This window comes from Salmo trutta, chromosome 13, assembly GCF_901001165.1.
Source record: "Salmo trutta chromosome 13, fSalTru1.1, whole genome shotgun sequence".
NCBI lineage: Eukaryota > Metazoa > Chordata > Actinopteri > Salmoniformes > Salmonidae > Salmo > Salmo trutta.
Genome location: NC_042969.1, coordinates 65308385 through 65322652, shown reverse-complemented (window position 1 = coordinate 65322652; position 14268 = coordinate 65308385). Strand labels below are relative to the sequence as shown.

General features: G+C 44.0%; 1 protein-coding gene across 1 annotated transcript in view; it reads right to left on the bottom strand.

Moving 5' to 3' along the window:
• The window catches only part of LOC115206338 (uncharacterized), a 38964-nt gene extending 25246 nt beyond the window's left edge, over positions 1 to 13718 (bottom strand). Inside the window, exon 1 of the mRNA XM_029773160.1 lies at positions 13463 to 13718. The gene's annotated coding sequence lies outside the window, so the exon portion shown is untranslated. The remainder of the gene's footprint in view (positions 1 to 13462) is intronic.
• Between the last annotated feature and the right edge of the window lie 550 nt (positions 13719 to 14268).

Sequence of the window (14268 nt, the reverse complement as noted above, 5' to 3'; positions counted from 1 at the left end):
GGCTTTTATCATCCAAAACCTGTATCAATTCGGCGTAGGCTTCTTCATTTTTCTCTCTGTCTTCTTCATCTTCATCCACGCTCAATATGGCGGCCTTTAGCCCAAGCAAACGCAAGTGCCCCAAAAACTTTGTCTCCCATAACTCGTACTTTTTTTCATCTCCGTCGAAATATAATCTATTCCATCGGCTTCCATGTTCCCTCCTGGGCCCATAACCTGTTGGTGCTGACATCTTCAGGACAGGAATACCGGTTTACTTAACGGAGGAATAAACACACATGTTCATCATTGGTGTCTTAACCAGAACGGGGGAAAATGCACTTTATTTATTTTCGCACATGCGCAGTCATACATCTCTCATAGGGCATGACTGTACCAGTGTAAGAACACAACTCAACAACATATTAGTCCACATGCCAACATTTGTTGTTGATTTGATTTGGTCTAATAATTCAGGCTCTACTCTAGAAACGTCATACACTAAATAGCCACTAGATGGTGGTAAAAGAAAATAAATCATAGGCTCTGCAGGAAAAGATCAGTCTCTGTCATGGACTGGGAGAGTGGGAGGAAGACTGATCTGTTTCAGCTGTCACTCATGGATGCTGTATGTTGATTAGCTCATATTTTACAATGAAAACATGACTGAGACATAATCTATAGCATATTTATTACAATCATACGATGGGTGTATTGTGTGATTAATGGTGTTGCTATGGGTCACTAACTTCAGTATTGTCATCAGGACATTATTAACAACTCAGGAGAAGTACGGGTGGGTGCATGTGTGTGTGTGTGTGTGTGTGTGTGTGTGTGTGTGTGTGTGTGTGTGTGTGTGTGTGTGTGTGTGTGTGTGTTTGTGTGTGTGTGTGTGTGTGATACATACAGCAGCCAATGTATCAGACTGGGCTGAAACAGGACTGATGGGAGTCCATCTCCCTACCTGGGCTGCTGGCCTGCTGTACCTCCACAGCTCTCCCTGCAAAGACAGGTGGGACCCCTCAATTAAGGCTTTATGGGCATCCCCTACCTTAGTTCTCCCCAGCACTGCCTCACCAATGGTGGACTGGATTGGGGTGACCTGAGGATGAGCTCTCATGACCTCAAGCTCACTGGCAACATCCTTTACCAAGGTGTGGTTCAGGCAACGTACCAGCAAGGGGTAGTCTCCATGCCCTCCTCTTCCTCCTCAATAATTGTTTTCTGCACTGTATAATCATTTCTAAGGACAACCATGATAATGTTACAAGCCACTATCACTTTGTCAACCAACGACTCTGCAGAGATGCTGTTCTCAGCCAGGCAGAGGCAACCAGGCTAGTCAACGATAATTCCAATGACCACCCTGACCAGCTCCAATTTCTCCTCTGCGGAGAGGAACTCACTTTGGCTCTCCGATCCAGATGTGAAGAGGGCATGGTCCATTACCGTCACAGAAATTGTCTCCTGGAGAGTGTGCAGGGTTGTCGAAGACTAATGGGAGGAGGCCCTTCCCTCTGAGAGCGTGGTAGCCGGGCTGTAGTCCATGTTCTGGAACAACAGAGAGCTTGTGATGTTGTCCAAGGTGTCCTCACTTATGGCTGAGCCAATGTGCTCAACCATCAATCCCTGCTCTGTCCATCCTTGAGACAGTGTGGAGCTTGGAAGAGCATCAGTGACAAGTCATCAGTAACAGTGGTGTAGAGGCCTTGAAGGGAAAAGCCCCAGGGGAGGATGGTCCTGCTTCATTGCTCTCCACGAAGGGCTGGATGTTGTGTAGAATCACAGCCACGGTCATACTATAGCTGCCCTGTTCTGGAGCTCATCCTCCATGTCTGGGGGGCGCATCAGGGGATGCCCGCCCAGGAGCCAAAACCTAGGCTCCAAATTCAGCCACAGCAGCAGGTGGAACTTGTCAGAGATTATCCTAAGAAACCTCCTGACCCTTTCCTTACCTGACCCCTGACAAGAGGGAGCTGGCAACCCTGGGCTTCACCTCCTGAGCCCGGAAGTGAAACATACAATCTCCCTCAGAACCGCCTACCTGCCCTTCTCTGGCTATAGAGGTCATCCATCTTGCCCAGTGCTGATGTCATCTCTGGTACAAGGCTATAGCAGGTAGAGCCACTTAATTGACTACACTGACCACCCAGTCAATAGCCTTCACTGACTGTTCCTGCAGGTCGTCTATGGTCATGTTCTTAGGAAGAGAAACGTAAAGCAACAACATAAGTGACATCCTTTCTAAGTAGGTTGATATCAAAATATGTTTTTGTCAAGATGACAGACAGTGTACAAGGGAAAAATATACACTACCGGTCACTGAACACTGACTCATTCAAGGGTTTTTCTTTATTTTTTACTATTTTCTACATTGTAGAATAGTAGTGAAGACATCGAAACTATGAAATAACACATATGGAATCATGTAAACCAAAAAGTGTTAAAATATATTACATTTTTGAGATTCTTAAAAGCTGTCAACAAGGCAAAGGGTGGCTATTTGAAGAATCTCAAATATACAATATTGGTTACTACATGATTCCATGTGTTATTTCATAGTGTTGATGTCTTCACTATTATTCTACTATGTAGAAAAGAGTAAAAATAAAGAAAAACCCTGGATGAGTAGGTGTTCTAAAACTTGACCAGTAGTGTATGTACCCTTTTTCTGGAATACACAAACAATACAATTCCTTGGTTAGTAGACTGACCACAAAAACACAAGGATTCTATTTCTTCTATTGGACAATAAATGGTTCATAACAAGAGCAGGACTCACGGGTGTAACGTCAGGTTTTCAGCTACTGGGATTATGTCCTCTCTGACATAGCCATGAGAGAGGTGACATCATTCTTCTCTAGGCTCACTGGGTTACCCTGGGACGAAGAGGAATAGCCCCTTTCCCCACCCTCAGGTGTCAGGTGGTGGCCTGGTGGCTCTGAAGCAGAACATGGTAATAATCATTAACAGTGTCTGATGCCACCAGTGGGAAAGACAAAGAGCGCAAGAGAGAGTGAGGGAGAACAGAGTGGATGCGTTTGGTCGAGAGGCAGGAAGCAACAGGTAGTGTATGTAAAGCGAATCGGGAAAGTTTCTGTTTCAAAACGAATGTTGGCTTTCTTCCTCAAGAGTTTCCTCATTGTCTAATCTCTCATTCTAGACCTGTCCAGAAGCCTTGTGGATAAAACAAGGACCTTGCATGGGGATATCAGTAGAAGTCCCTCACCTCACCTTGTCTTCATTGTGTTTGTATGCAGACAGTCTGTGTGGTTTGTCCTTGCATAGGAGACTGGGAGGTGATTAGGTTTGTAAATGTCATGCCCGGTCTGCTTTGCTGCCCCCGAGAGTCGTTTGTTCTAATGGCTTCCTCTGAATGGATTGGGCAGCCAACAGCCATGAGGCTCTTTGCAAAGCAATGCAGGAAGTAGTCTAAGGCATTCACGCTATGCAGTTTCACTCTGGTCCAGTATCACTCATGTGTTATGAACTCATTAATAAACCCATTTAGACTAATGAAAAGACAAAAGTTAGGCATCTTTGGGGTAATTACTGGTCATACTGATGATGGTGTGAAGGGTGAGAGGAATTTCAGAACAACATTGACATGTTGTGCATCACTATGGAACAGTCTGTGGTTGTTCAGTGCGATATATTCCCATGTATTGTCTTTAGCAGTTTCAGCTGTTTTTTTTACCCCTGGATCCAAGCAGTTCTCCCACTGATATGGTTTTTATAGTGCAAAGGTGATCATAAAATGAATCTATAAAGGAGAAAGCAAACAACTTTAAAACACTTGAGAAAAGAAGCTCCAATCTGATTTCTGTCTTGATGGGACTAGCCAACATAGGGTTGCATGACGAGGTGGGAAACAGGTTAAAGGTTGAAAAGGCTGTCTTTCATGGGGCCGCAATACTTGTATTTGATAGATAGCTGCACTTTTATTACCTTGTCCACACACACACACACACACAGAGCGAGAGAGAGAGACAGACAGTCAGAAACAGGGATATTTGAACTTTTCCTTGATAAGTTATGATTATCAATGTGGTGACAGTGAATATTTGAATAGTTCAAAAGGATACAGTAAGTAGCTACCTGTCTCAGATTATCCAGAATAAAAATAGTTGTTATTGACCTAAAGCCAGTCACCAGTCCTCCCTCCCTCTCCCTCCCTCCCACACACCCACTTACAATCTGAGCTAAACTCTTTATAGGCCATCGTCTTGTAATCCTGCCCCTTTAACTGCCCTCACTGCAAGCTGCTGTCAAGGATAAGGCAATTAGCTTATCATAAAGACATGATTTATAGAATCTGCAAGCAACAAGGGCATTTCAATGCTTTTACCGTCCCCCTTTCATTGAAGTGAAATGTTCTAAACGGCAATGGGTCAGTATAGTGGGCTATGGTTTACCTGTCCTCTGATAAAGAAATGTAAGTAGGCCATGGTATGAAATAGACTGCTGCTGTTATGAGCCAGGATCAGACAAGTCTCATTCAGTGGGCTTTTTTGTTGGTGTAGTTGGCAGTAGCAATACCAATACTGGGCTGTCATTGCATCTTGAATTTCCTCCCTCCTCTCTTTGATCTAATTGAGTAGTGTGACTGTGAGTAGTGTGACTGTGAGTAGTGTAACTGTGAGTAGTGTGACTGTGAGTAGTGTGATTGTGAGTAGTGTAACTGTGAGTAGTGTGACTGTGAGTAGTGTGACTGTGAGTAGTGTAACTGTGAGTAGTGTAACTGTGAGTAGTGTGACTGTGAGTAGTGTGACTGTGAGTAGTGTGACTATGAGTAGTGTAACTGTGAGTAGTGTGACTGTGACTAGTATAACTATGAGTAGCGAGAGAGTAGCCAGAGAGCTCAGCACATGGCTCATTCTCTCCTCAGCCTTATCTCAGGCCACATCCAGGCAGTGGAGGCATATGATGTTGAGCAACGGGGTCATAAAACCATGCAACTCTTTATGAGTGGGACAGACTGTGAAAGAGTGTCTCCGCTCGATGTCCTCTGCCTCCCAGGCTGCAGGGCCTACACTGCACTGCTCTGAAGTGGAGGCAGAGGCACTGAAACAGTCCGCCAGCCAAGCCATCAGTTCACCCTCAGCCCATTTGGCTGCCCTTTCTTTCCCGGTAAAGGTTTCCAAGATTGAAGATTTATGTAAATGATTCCTGAGTAGGAAACATCCTCAAATACACAGTACATTTTCCTATAGCGTTGGAATCTAACATGTACTGTATGCCTCTTGAGGGAAATGGTTCAAAACATTTAAACAGTTGTGAGCTAGGGGGTTGTGCTTGGACAGAAATACTGACAAAAGTAATATACTGTATGTTTAGTTACAAGAAAATACAAGTTGTGTCAGAGATAATGTGGGGTCTAGATTGCTCTGCTACAATTGTAAAGGTGTTATAAAAGTGATATTTTATCTCATATAGTTGTTACTTACCCATATTGTTCTCAATGTTTGTTTGACCGTATGTGTTTGTGTGTGTGTGTGTGTGTGTGTGTGTGTGTGTGTGTGTGTGTGTGTGTGTGTGTGTGTGTGTGTGTGTGTGTGATGTGAGACTGAGGGGGTCATGTGGGGGTTCGGGGGAGCCAGGGGGGCTGGGGAGTCACACAGGTAGGGGGTACTGATGCAGCTGTGCAGTCACCATGTCTCAATCTACTAGGCCTGAGTCATCGCTAATACACCCTCTCTGTCCTCCAGATAGCAGCCAGTGTAGCATGACCCAGCTCAATGACTCCATCCCTCTCCATGGAAATAATATAGATATTTTATCATTAGACAACAGCATATGTTTAGCAAGGTTTTGTGAATGTATTTTCTTGAACTAGGGTGGTTGAAAGGATGGTGCACAGTGACACAAAGCCCCCATCTCAAAACCCCTGTTCCCCATTCCCCATACACCTGGTCCCTGTGAAATGTTAGAGAGCAGGGAGCGATGAGCAGGCGTTTGGGTATGTTTTGCATTGGCCCTATGTTGAAATTCAGATGAAACATGCCTAAAGCCAGGGGGTGCTCAGGGGTAGAGTTGGAAAGGTCAAACTGATGTGGCACTGTTGAGCCACATAGGCACATTTATTTCCGACAGGATGCCTCCCGTGGCCGGGGTTAATGTGGTGTTAAAGGGACAGAGATGTGCAGATGAATTAATTTAAGGGATGAGCAGAGGAGCGTGGAGACAGAGCGGGCAGAGTCCATGGAGGTGGGGGGAGCAGAGGGGAGTTAGGGGGCGGTAATGAGAGGGGGCTGATCTGGGCACTTCCATTGGCACCCATCCTCATCCTGATCACGGTCAGGTGGATCTGCCTACATGCTCCCTTCACTTGGTACAATAGTGATGCCAACGATAACACACAAAAACATACCCATTCAAATGAATCAGTTACAAACAGAAAAGTGTCAGAGATGGGTACACATTATCCTACATGATAGAGAATATCATAAACTGTTTTCACCAGGCCAAAAGACCACTGGCCAAGACCTTTAAGATGCTTTACCATTGATAGAGACTGTCGTTGACCTAATCTGGTGTTTGTTACAATCAACTGTCGATCGACCTAATCTGGTGTTTGTTACAATCAACTGTCGTTGACCTAATCTGGTGTTTGTTACAATCAACTGTCGATTGACCTAATCTGGTGTTTGTTACAATCAACTGTCGATTGACCTAATCTGGTGTTTGTTACAATCAACTGTCGTTGACCTAATCTGGTGTTTGTTACAATCAACTGTCGATTGACCTAATCTGGTGTTTGTTACAATCAACTGTCGTTGACCTAATCTGGTGTTTGTTACAATCAACTGTCGATTGACCTAATCTGGTGTTTGTTACAGTCAACTGTCGATTGACCTAATCTGGTGTTCGTTACAATCAACTGTCGGTTATGACAACAGTTGTTTTCATAAGTGACTCTGTGGAAATACTTCAGTACTGCTATTATTCAAACAAATATTCAGTCAATATTTAATGACATTATTGTGTGTCTTATTTGAAATCAAGAAATAACTTTTATTTCCTCTTGTGGAAAATCATCGTCATTTGGCACGAGGTACAGGAAAGACAGAGCATTATCTAAACTAAGAGTCATGTCTGGTGACAACACACACTCAGAGTGGAAGGTAACTGTAGCTGCTTCAAGCTGTCAGAGAGGGACAAGACAGACGCCATGGTTGATTGAGTGTGAAGCTTTTCTCTTTACTCATATCATAATAGATAACGTAGGTTTCACATTAGGTGGCAAAGGGCCAGATTGGTATTTGTTCAAGTTCTAAACCAATTTAAACAAGCAAAGTAGACCCAATGGGGGCTCTTGAAGTATTTGTTACTTGTGATCAACATTAGAGCTTTGTAAATAGTAGGCCTGTAGTATCCTACATTTATAGAGAACAGTAGCTACACATTTCCATTATTTCCATAGGAGGGGTTATGGATATGTACTGTAGGCTTTAGATAATTACTTAGCCGACGGCTGCTGGTGTAGTGTACAGTAGACCTGTTCCATGTGGTCCGCTGTTTATCTTCTGATTGGAACAACACATTTATCAGACCTGTCCTTATTCCATCTGGAGTTATCACTTGGATTTTGTATTTATTTTTTTATTTCACCTTTATTTAACCAGGTAGGCAAGTTGAGAACAAGTTCTCATTTACAAGATAAAGCAAAGCAGTCTGACACATACAACAACACAGAGTTACACATGGAGTAAAACAAACATACAGTCAATAATACAGTAGAGAAATAAGTCTACATACAATGTGAGCAAATGAGGTGAGATAAGGGAGGTAAAGGCAAAAAGGCCATGGTGGAAAAGTAAATACAATATAGCAAGTAAAACACTGGAATGGTAGATATGTAGTGGAAGTAAGGTAAAGTAGAAATATAAATAATGGGGTGCAAAGGAGCAAAATAAATAAATACAGTAGGGGAAGTGGTAGTTGTTTGGGCTAAATTATAGATGGGCTATGTACAGGTGCAGTGATCTGTGAGCTGCTCTGACAGCTGCTGCTTAAAGCTAGTGAGGGAGATAAGTGTTTCCAGTTTCAGAGATTTTGTAGTTCGTTCCAGTCATTGGCAGCAGAGAACTGGAAGGAGAGACGGCCAAAGGAGGAATTGGCTTTGGGGGTGACCAGAGAGATATACCTGCTGGAGCGCGTGCTACAGGTGGGTGCTGCTATGGTGACCAGTGAGCTGAGATAAGGGGGGACTTTACCTAGCAGGGTCTTGTAGATGACCTGGAGCCAGTGGGTTTGGCGACGAGTATGAAGCGAGTGCCAGCCAACGAGAGCGTACAGGTCGCAGTGGTGGGTAGTATATGGGGCGTTGGTGACAAAACGGATGGCACTGTGATAGACTGCATCCAGTTTATTGAGTAGGGTATTGGAGGCTATTTTGTAAATGACATCGCCGAAGTCAAGGATCGGTAGGATGGTCAGTTTTACGAGGGTATGTTTGGCAGCATGAGTGAAGGATGCTTTGTTGCGAAATAGGAAGCCAATTCTAGATTTAACTTTGTATTGGAGATGTTTGATGTGAGTCTGGAAGGAGAGCTTACAGTAAGTAATCAATTTACGGTGTTCCTTATGGATGTATTTCAAGGCCTACGTTCAAACTCAGTGCCTCTTTGCTTGACATCATGGGAAAATCAAAAGAAATCAGCCAAAACCTCAGAAAAAAAATGGTGGCCCTCCACAAGTCTGGTTCATCCTTGGGAGCAATTTCCAAACGCCTGAAAGTACCACGTTCATCTGTACAAACAATAGTACACAAGTATAAACACCATGGGGTCACGCAGCCGTGATACCGCTCAGGAAGGATACGCATTCTGTCTCCTAGAGATGAATGTACTTTGGTGTGAAAAGTGCAAATCAATCCAAGAACAAAAGCAAAAGATCTTGTGAAGGTGCTGGAGGAAACAGGTACAAAAGTATCTATATGCACAGTAAAACGAGTCCTATATCGACATAACCTGAAAGGCCGCTCAGCAAAGAAGAAGCCACTGCTCCAAAACCGCCATAAAAAAGCCAGACTACGGTTTGCAACTGCACATGGGGACAAAGATCGTACTTTTTTGAGAAATGTCCTCTGGTCTGATGAAACACAAATAGAACTGTTTGGCCATAATGACCATCGTTATGTTTGGAGGAAAAAGGGGGAGGATTGCAACCCGAAGAACATCATCCCAACCGTGAAGCACAGGGGTGGCAGCGTCATGTTGTAGGGGTGCTTTGCTGCAGGAGGGACTGGTGCACTTCACAAAAGGAAGGAAAATTATGAGGCAGGAAAATGATGTGGATATATTGAAGCAACATCTCAAGACATCAGTCAGGAAGTTAAAGCTTAGTCGCAAATGGATTTTCCAACTGGACAATGACCCCAAGCATACTTCCAAAGTTGTGACAAAATGGCCTAAGGACAACAAAGTCAAGGTATTGGAGTGGCCATCACAAAGCCCTGACCTCAACCCTATAGTAAATTTGTGGGCAGAACTGAAAAAGTGTGTGCGAGCAAGGAGGCCTACAAACCTGACTCAGTTACAGGAGGAATGGGTCAAAATTCACCCAACTTATTGTGGGAAGCTTGTGGAAAGCTACCCGAAACGTTTGACCCAAGTTAAACAATTTAAAGGCAATGCTACCAAATACTAATTGAGTGTATGTAAACTTCTGACCCACTGGGAATGTGATGAAAGAAATAAAATCTGAAATAAATCATTCTCTCTACTATTATTCTGACATTTCACATTCTTACAATAAAGTGGTGATCCTAACTGAGCTAAGACAGGGAATATTTACTAGGATTAAATGTCAGGAATTGTGAAAAACTGAGTTTAAATGTATTTGGCTAAGGTGAATGCAAACTTCCGGCTTCAACTGTAATTCGTTCTTCTTCAGGTGAGATGCAATCTTTTGCATTCATTTTCTTAAGTCCTTATAGCACCGAAGGTGATTGTGGTCTACTATGTCTGGACGAGGATGAGGTACCAGTACAGTAAGTGAGCTCAACAATGCTCCCATTTAGTCCTCCTCTCTCTGTGGGGCCACACCAGCATTGATTGGTGTCTGAGGTAAAAGGAAATGTGCTGATTCCTCACACATTTAGTGATCTATTAACATTGAGCCGAAATAAAAAGAGCTCATAGAGAGGGACAGATAACCTGCTACTGTGGCTGTCAGACAAGACAAATCAATTGCTGACAGAAAAAGAACTTGAACCCAAAGGTCATCCTTGCTACTGTCACATTTTCAGCTTATATTGTCCCTGTTTATAGCCAAAATACAAAGCTCATTTTTAAAGCTGTAGAGTTTCAACAACATAGCTCAGGCAGTGGGAAGCTCTCTCATCCATTTATATGCAGATGATACAGTCTTATACTCAGGTGGCCCCTCCCCAGATTTTGTGATAAACGCTCTACAACAAAGCTTTCTTAGTGTCCAACAAGCTTTCTCTGACCTTAACCTTGATCTGAACGCCTCCAAAACATAGGTCATGTGGTTTGGTAAGAAGAATGCCCCTCTCCCCATCTGTGTGATTACTACCTCTGATGGTTTAGAGCTTGAGGTTGTCACCTCATACAAGTATTTGGGAGTATAGCTAGACAATACACTGTCCTTCTCTCAGAACAGATCAAAGCTGCAGGCTAAAGTTAAATCTAGACTTAGTTTCCTCTATCATAATCACTCCTCTTTCACCCCAGCTGCCAAACTAACCCTGATTCAGATGACCATCCTGCTAGATTACTGAGATGTCATTTATAGATCGGCAGGTAAGGGTGCTCTTGAGCGGCTAGATGTTCTTTACCATTCGGCCATCAGATTTGCCACCAATGCTCCTTATAGGACACATCACTGCACTCTATACTCCTCTGTAAACTGGTCATCTCTGTAAACCTGTCGCAAGACCCACTGGTTGATGCTTATTTATAAAACCCTCTTAGGCCTCACTCCCCCCTATCTGAGACACATACTGCAGCCCTCATCCTCCACATACAACACCCGTTCTGCCAGTGGGGTTGCAAGTCAATATTAGGAAGGTGTTCTTAATGTTTTTTTTACACTCAGTGTACAACCGTACCTACCCTCTATCCTATCACATATAGGCCAATGTTGGCTGTTCTAGGGAATGGTGAATCTGTGGCTTCTTCGGAAATGCATCATATTTCCCTATACAGTGAGTATACCAAACATTAGGAACACCTTCCTAATATTGAGTAGTGCACTAGGGCCCATTGGGGTCTGGTCAAAAGTAATGCACTAGGGCCCATTGGGGTCTGGTCAAACGTAGTGCACTATATAGGCTAGGCTAGGGAATAGGGTGCCGTTTGGGATGCAACCTGTGGCCTACCTAGTAGTACCAGTATTCACTCAGTGCTTTTTCCCTCTTGTGGTCTACCTCTTGTGGTCTACCTCTTATGGTCTACCCCTTGTGGTCTACCTCTTGTGGTCTACCCCTTGTGGTCTACCTCTTGTGGTCTACCCCTTGTGGTCTACCTCTTGTGGTCTACCTCTTATGGTCTACGCCTTGTGGTCTACCTCTTGTGGTCTACCCCTTATGGTCTACCCCTTGTGGTCTACCCCTTGTGGTTTACCTCTTATGGTCTAAATGATAGCCTACTGAAATAAGTCTCTCTTACTTCTATGTGCCAAAGAATGTGCCCTCGGTGGTGTATATGCTAAGTTTGTGCAGTCATTGTGTGTGTCTGTCTATGTGTGTGTCTGTGTGAGTGTGTGTGTCTATGTGTCTGTGTGCGTGTGTGTGTGTGTACATGTTTGTGTGCGTGCATGCGTGTGTCACAGAGTGTGTTTGTGTGCCAATGTTTGCTCCGCAGGGTCTTAGTCAGAACATTCCACTTCTCATGGCTGCTAATGGCAGTGGTGTGTGCCTCTGCATTAATAAGGGGCAGTGAACCCGGCTCTAATCGCAGAGGAAGCCAAGCAGTTAATAACCTCTGAATCTTTCATTGTGGAGAGGAGGAGGAGAATGGGAAACATTGGGCGGGGGGGGGGGAGGGAGGGAGGGAGGGAGGGAGGGAGGGAGGGAGGGAGGGAGGGAGGGAAAAGAGGGGGGAAGGGGAGGCATAGGAGGAGGAGGGTGGCCAAAATCACATGCACTCCTGACTCCTAGCCAGACCTCACCCCAACATGCATCAGTGCTCTGGTCAAGAGCATTGTGGGTCCCTCCTAAGTTGCTGAAACAAGCCCAGGCATCGACCAACCAAGGAGAGTGTGAGTGTGTGTGTGCTCGTGCGTGTGCGTGTGTGTGTGTGTATGTGAGTGCGTTTGTGATGCATGGAGATGAGGGAGGATTCTGCCTCAGTAAATCCACCTGTTAGAATCAGTTCTGGGAGAGTAAACTCTGCCTTGTCCCATTTATCTTCCACTCTCTCCCACCTCTTCCTCTGATTGCATTATGCAAATCCACAACAACAGGAAATTGGATTGCATTGGAATAAAGATTACTGAGACTATTTCTCAAGAAAGCAAGAAAAGGTTTCACTTAACTGTCTCAACAATCAACCAGATAGATTTTACACAAGTTTCACAATGAGATATATTTTCGGGAATATTTATATGGCATTTTCTTTGTGTCCATTGTGTCAATTTGTCAAATGGAGGGGATTATAACATAACAATGCAATTACTTTAAATGTATCATTAAATAAAGAGGGCTTTTAACGTGCTATACATTGTGTAACAGGCTGTTCCAGGATTTGAGGTCATGTATGCCTAACCATTGAGAACAGGAGCTAATGGATTGTATCTGATTTGAATTCCTTTCATCTAACAAGTCAAGTCAGAATTTCATCGGTTTTCTCTCAGCAGATTTATAGCAACCAACCGCCACACCTAGCTTGTTCTTGGCACACTCTGCTTTCAGTCGAATCTGAATGAGGTCAATGGAGATACTGTATGTATTTATGAGTGTTTGTGCGTTTGTGTGTGTGTGCCTTGTGCATACTCACGTGTGTGTGTCTGTATGTGTGTGTGTGTGTGTGTGTGTGTGTGTGTGTGTGTGTGTGTGTGTGTGTGTGTGTGTGTGTGTGTGTGTGTGTGTGTGTGTGTGTGTGTGTGTGTGTGTGTGTGTGTGTGTGTTTGTATTAAACAGAGAAAGGGTGAAAATTGATTGTTTTTCTTTTCAGGGTTTGAATTTGCTTGTGCTATACTTTAGCTGAGGCCTCACATGTCTGGTTTTAGTGCAGCTATTTGGCTCATTCCTCAGTAGATGGCAGCAGTGAGGCCATATGTAGTTTTAGTAGTACTCTGCCTGATACCCTTTGTGACATCACATGTAATACAAAAGGAGCCTTATACAGTACAGCTGTTCAAGAGACCTATCAGGAATTGGCCGTTGATTTGAAGCCCGCATATTCCATCATAGCACTGTAGAGCATTTGAATCACACGCATAATCATGCAAATGCCTTCAGAGTTGACTAGTTCAGCGTCACCAATGGCTAACACAATAAAAAAACAAAGGTTACCTTTTTTTCCACAGGCTCAGGGATGTGGGTCTTCCTCATTCTTTGCATGGTGTGTGAGCACTGCACAGCTCGCTGCAGGACACAGGTGCTGACTAATAATTACCATAATAACTACCAAAGCATAATTTCGCTCTCAAAGGATGTAGACCTGACAATCTGATAGACCATGTGTCCTTTTGGAATAATGGATGTCCAGTGTGTAATTGGGGCCTTAGGCTGGGATTGAGAGGAACTGTTCTGAAACAAAGAGAAATGTGGAGTGTGCAGTTTGGATCGGCCTGTGGCTGTACTGTAGTCCTGTAGTGGGTGATTTCTGCTTTGATGGATGAGGAAGGAGAAAAGCGTAGGCAGGCCTTGAGTAGGAGTTGGCACCAGGAGAAGTGTGATGTGGCCTCTATGGCTGTCTGCACAAGTCATCCATGGCAAACAGTGGACAAGAGCCAAACTGACACATTTATCTACTGTGACCTTTCACTAAATGTTGGTGAACAAACACCTCTTGTTTCACCTGAAGAAAAAAAAAGAGCTTTGGTGGTCCTGGATGGTGGTGGGCCACACACGTACCTTCACGTTTTTTCTCATGCCTCAATGTGCCTGTGTGTGTTTTTGGTCTCATTTGTTTTCCCTGAGTCACTCTGTTGGAGAGTGAGGTTGTGTCTCAAATGGCACCTTATATAGTGCACAACCCGGGCCCCTACAGCTTTGGTCAAAAGAAGGGCACTATAGGGAAAAGGGTGCCATTTGGGATGGAACCTGACTCTGTTATTAACTTCTCTGCCAGGACCCAGATTAATTGGGAAGCATTA